The sequence below is a fragment of the Diadema antillarum genome, unplaced genomic scaffold (genome assembly GCF_040938485.1).
Source record: "Diadema antillarum isolate AM-2024a unplaced genomic scaffold, OU_Dant_1.0 scf00000054, whole genome shotgun sequence".
Classification (NCBI taxonomy): Eukaryota; Metazoa; Echinodermata; class Echinoidea; order Diadematoida; family Diadematidae; genus Diadema; species Diadema antillarum.
The window spans coordinates 947,811-953,810 of NW_027270943.1; the positions used below are offsets into that span (position 1 = coordinate 947,811).

Genomic DNA, 6,000 nt, shown 5'->3' on the forward strand with positions numbered 1-6,000 from the left:
GAGTTTGTGTGTGTGTGTGTTTGTGTGTGTGTGAGAGAGAGAGGGAGAGAGAAAGAAAGAGAGAGAGAGAGAGTGAGAAAGATAGATCTGGGGTGACTGAGAAGGAATTGTCTGAGTGTGAGCAGGTAGTAGAGATGTTGGCTTTGAAAACTGCATACCTCAAATGGTCTCTTACCAGTAGGACGTGTTTTTCTCTCTTGTTGCTCTCGTCTGGTGTGACGCACCATTAGCAAACAGGATGCAGGGGTATAGTTGTTTTAATGGCCGCAAGGGACACAGGTAATAAATGACTACAGGATCGACAGTGGGGTGGGAGAGAGCTGGAGGAAGAGGGGTACTTCCACCAGGATAGGGGAGGGGTGAAAGAAGGGAGAGATGAAAGGGGGAAGGAGGGGGGCATGAAACCTACCAAATCATTGACACCCTCTACTGCTTCCATTCTTCTTCTCAGTTGCCCTCATTGCCATGATTTTTAGTGGTCCTCAATTTGCTTTTGACTCTTGGTTTGCTTGCCAGTTCCATGAACTGTTTTTCTTTTCTTCTTACATTCCTTCTGTTTTATTTTATCTTTGGTTATTCTGAATGGTTTTGTTAGCTTTTATTTTATGATTTGTAACCCCATGTTGTAAGAGTCCTCGTAAACACCCCCATAAAACCACTTGCCTGCCCAAGATTCTCCACCATGTTCATTGCCCGGTGGCAGTCCTACTTTCCTGCCGCACTCCCCCATGATTTGCCTCCATGTGCTAGAAGTGGATACTCCTCACGTGATAAGGATCTCCACTCGGTCCCCTGCTGACTCGACTCGCTCATGAATCACCTCCCGACCGTCACAGCCAATCTCTGGCATGCGGCCCCAAATTGAGTATTTGTCGAAGAAATCAATCAGAAATCCAGCTGGATCATCGATGCGATTTCTATCGCCCTTTTTGGGATGAAGGAAGAAATTAAGAAACAAGAGGTGATTGGAAAGATTTTGATGCTAGATAAAGCCAGGCAAAATTAATTTTAGCATTCTGACAATTGCCTGGGCTGGTGATGTGAGCAAACAAACAAACAAACAAACAAAGACACTACAGGTCAGGTGTTAATGATGGAAACGATCAATGTCGAAGCTTGTTAAGATAAAAGTATCTGTGATTGGTCAAAGCGAGTTCTTTTGATCTCTTTTTCATGGGGGAATCCATCTACACTTCCTTCTGCAGGGTAATGAAAAAAATGTGCGCTGATCTTTTTGTGGTGCCCATTTACTGTCCTCACCAAAAAGCTTAATGCTCTTTTCTGTTTGTTTTTCTTTGCTTCCTTTCCGTGTATCCCTCTCCTCTCATCCAAATGTGATACAATCACTGATACATACCTCCTACACCTTCCCCTTAAACTAACTCTCTCATCAATTTGGCTTCTTTTCTTTTTGTATTCACATCATTCAAATCAAATCTGCTAATTTTATTTCAATAAATATTTTCTTCCTGTTCCAATGTCCTCTGTCCTCTGTGTATTGTTATCTCAAACCCTATACCCCTCCCCGTGGTTCTATATGAGTTATTGTTAATTTCCATATTACATTTTCTGTCAAAATGAATTGTTTTAAGGTGATCTCCAATTTCTTCCCATTTTGAAAATATGCTAAATTTCCTTCATCTCAAATTCTTTGCTGATTCTCGGTTCTGATAAAAACCCTGTGCGTGTTGTTCTATTTTTGCCAAATATCACTGGTGTTACCCAACCCATCCCCCCCCCCCCTACCTGCACTGCACTGCCCCACCCTCCTTCCACACCCCTTTAGCCATTGTACCCTCATCACCACCCCTGTCCCATCCTCACAACCCCACCAGCACAGCTGGGGGCAATCAGTCCTCCAGCTCGGGCCCTCTGTCCTTCTCTCCTGCCAACATGATCACGGCTGTTAAGCAGAGGAGCGCCTTTGCCCCCGTGGTCCGCTCCCCGTCCAGTCCATCCACCGGTGGAGGCGTGGTGGTGGGGGGCGGAGGAGGGGGCGTGGGGCCAGCCTCCAACCCAGGTATGTGGACTCTTCAGACTCCCAAGGTTGGGCTCTCTCACCCCAGTTTTGTCAGATTGGTTAATCTCTGGTGTTCATTCTACACCCAAATGCACATCACATCCTATCATATATACCTTTGTAGTAATAGCTAGCATGCTATATACCGCGTCTTTCTAATGAGATCAAGAAAGGCGGTGCGAGGTACCACACATGTCATTACACTGCATTGGAGTACAGATAACATAAATTTAAATTTGAGTTACCAGTGATGGAAGGGATCAAAAGCAGTAGTCATTATGTGTCTAAAATGTAGGTAATATTATCAAGGATAGATCAGTTGAACAGCTGGGTAAGGAATGCTTCAATTGACTCACATCATGGGAATTTAAATCACATTTAAACAAAGAGCAAAAAAAATACTATGTCATATCTTATGATAGTAAATGTTCAATAAGGCAGAAATGTGCAGAACAAGTTAATATTTCAATAATATTTAAATGAAAGTTCAGGATCTTATTGCTAAAAATAAAAAATACATATAGATAGATTGCATCAAACATGAATATCGGATGAAAATGTTTTCTAACCAGTCAGAATCCTGATATGGGTCTCCTGTTGTTTTCAAAATATGATTTAAGCATTGATTCACTTGGATGAAAAGGTACAGACATTAATAATTCTTTGCCCATCCATATTATGTCAATATGCTGTAATTGTGGGTTGCTTGTGCTTTACACTCCAGAGTAAGACATGGAAGTGTTCTACGTTAGATATGTGCTATTGAAAACAAAAAGACTATAGAAGAACAAACCTCGTTAAGAATATATCTGGTATGCCAGTGTAGTAGTAGTGTTAGGAAGGAACGCACACCAACTCTAACCAGAATCCATTGTTTATATATCCCTTTCTGCTTTTTTTTAAAAATCCTGATCATATCATTACATTCACCACTAGCTCAATCTGTTCTTCTGTAGCTCATTTTGCACTCTTTACTTCTCTCTACTAAACCCAATTTTACTGTGTGTGTCTGGGTGTATGTGTGTGAGTGCGTGTATGTTTGTGTGTGTGCATGCTCATGTACATGTAAGTTTTCGATCCACTTCTAACTGAAGTAAAGTTCTGTGCTAGTATTCTATAGCATTGAATTTCCAGTATGCACACACCAAACACCTTAACACAATGCCAAGCATTTCCTTCTTAGAGAAAAGCAAATAATATGACTGTGTCCATTCTAGCATCAGAATTAACATCCCCTCATGTCATTATCCTAAGCTTTTTATTACTGCTTTGCTAGTCAGTCATTAACAAGAGTTCATGGAAAAGACAAGATAATGTTGGCAAAATCCCACTTCTTCTCACCCTATCATATGGATGAGAGACTGGGAGAAAAAAAAAGAAATTATGGAAGACAGGAGAACAGAGGAAGAACAAGAAGAAAGAGGAGAATGAAGAGGAGGAGGAGGAGGGGGAAGAGGAGGAGGTGATGGTGGTGGCAAAGATGACGACAATGAGAAGAGAATGAGGAAGAAGTAAGCAGGATTAGGAGGAGAAGATGAAATTAAAGGTGAAGAAGCAATGACTGAGGAAGCATAAAAGCAGGAGGAGGAGGAGGAGGAGGAAGAAGAAATATGAAGGAAATTAGTCAAAGCAGCAGGATGAGGAGAAGGGAAAAACAAAAGAAAAAGGAGAATGAGGATCCGAGACCAATGAATGTATGGAGTGTTTGTTTTTTTTTTCACCGAAACTCATGTTAATCTGCTGACAGACGAACTCTGCTTACCATAAAATGTGACATGACAGCTGAAACATTGACATGGGACCAAACTTGCATGGTATAGTACTTGACCCTCCAGGAACCATCAAGCAACAGGGCTTGTCCATCATTTAATAGAGGAGAAATCATGAAGGATGCACTACTGCAGCTTTTATTTCCACTGTCTTATCTCAGGGCGGATCCAGGAATTCCGTAAAGAGGGGGCGCGTTTACAAAATTGAAGGGGGGGGGGGGGCACATGCACCCCTCCCCAATTTTTTTTTTCTCTTGATTCAGCAAAAAAAAAAATAAAGGGGGGGGGGGGGGCGTGCACCCGGTGCGGTACTCCCTGGATCTGCCACTGGATAATCCCCTTGGGTACACTGATAGTTCAGAATGAACATAGAATATCTTGAAGTACTTCTGGTATTTGAAGTACCAATATTTTTTTTTTATTTTTGCATCATGAAATTTTTGTGATTGGAGCTGATGGCCGTTTTTGTGGTTTGAAAATGTCACAAATTGCCAACCATGTAAAAAATTACGAGTAAATTACAAGTCCAAGTAATTTTTGATACTTTTGAGGATCTTGTCATCTAGCAAAATTTGTGAAAGTTAAAAAATGTGTGGTTTTATGGTTGTCACAGATTGTTTGGGTCGTAGAGAAGCTGTCAATGAGAGGCATATCAATAGCATGATTTGAGAGAGAAATTGAATCTTTCATTCGTTTTTGCCTGCTTCCAAGTATCCCCTGTACCCACTGTTTGTGGTCAGTAATACTCTTTATATCCCATTCATTATTAGTGACTTTCCCCCTTGCTTGACTGCTATTGCCTTCCTCATCCACTACTGCTGCCATCTGGACTTCCAAGATGGCAAACCAACCTGTTTCTCACTACCCTTCCTTGCATGTTGCTGCATGGTTGTACATGATTATTATATGTAGAAGTTCAGATAAAACACATATAACATGCAGTGCCAAAAGATTTCTTCAGTAGCTTAACCCATGGCCAGTCTACCATATATATATATATTTGTCTGTTTTTTTATGGGACATTTTCTATTTTTTTTGCAGACACATTTCTATAGTTTTTGCAGACACTCTTCAATGTTTTTATGATGAAAAGTGTGTGTGGCAATTGTAATTTCAAGACATTTGTATGATATTTATGCAAGTAAAGAAATGTTATTATGAGGAATTCAATACTGTTATATCTGTTATTTTGGGGTTGTTATTTTCAGATACAGATATTTTCGTGAAATTTTGTATTCGCTGTTTGACACTGTTGAGGCTATTCTAGGTGCACATTGCTTTACTGTTTACATATTTATGTGTTGTTAAATTTGCAGCCCTGCAGTGATTTATGAAATAGGCGAAAATTAAACCCTCACAAAAGTAACAGCTTTTAAAGTGATTTATGTAATAATAATTTGCAAATAATGCAGTAAGTCATATCAAAAGTTATGTGTATGTGTATAATTATTCTTGAATGGAATAGAATATTCATAATGTTAGTGTGTGTGTGTGTGTATATATATATATATATATATATATACACACATTCACACACATACATCAATATATATATACACACACATGTGATAACTAAACTGATTTTAACAGTGAAAGAAGAGACTGATTCAGATGTTTGTTTCTTTGAATTGATGACTGCATGATATGAGCTTGATCAGGAATTCCTCCACATTCCTGTAGCGTATAACATACTTTGATGGCTCATCATATTCATGATATCTTCTCTCTTTCCCCCACATTTTATCTCTTTCTCTCCTTCTCTGCAGGAAATGCTGCCATGATGTCACCTCCCTCCTTTTGTGGGGTAGGGGGACCGTTCGCACTCCCAACTTGTAGCGCCTCATCCTATAGCAGTCACATTGACAGTCCCGGCAAGTGAAGCAAAATGAGAACACACCTCCAGCTCACAAAGTCAAAATCAGGACGACATTTAAATACATCAAGTTTGAGTGGACATTGCAGGTGTACAGGAGGTGTGAATGTGACTTCGTCTTTTTGTCCAGGAAGCCCCCTCTGTCATTACCAGTGATCTTTTGTTCTAGGGTGGAAAGACGACACCCACTTCCTAAATTCCATTGTCTCTGTATTTTGTCAGATCTTTAGGGCAATTTGTGCTGCATTTAATGTAATTTATGTAAATCAAGTGAGAGGCTACGAGGATGTGATATGTATGATATCACTCTTGTTTTTTAATTCCTCGGTGTAAGAAGA

At 40.1% G+C, this 6,000-nt stretch overlaps 1 pseudogene; it reads left to right on the forward strand.

Moving 5' to 3' along the window:
* LOC139715743 (transcription factor COE1-like) overlaps nucleotides 1–5,668 on the forward strand; it is a 148,952-nt pseudogene extending 143,284 nt beyond the window's left edge.
* Nucleotides 5,669–6,000: the final 332 nt, after the last annotated feature.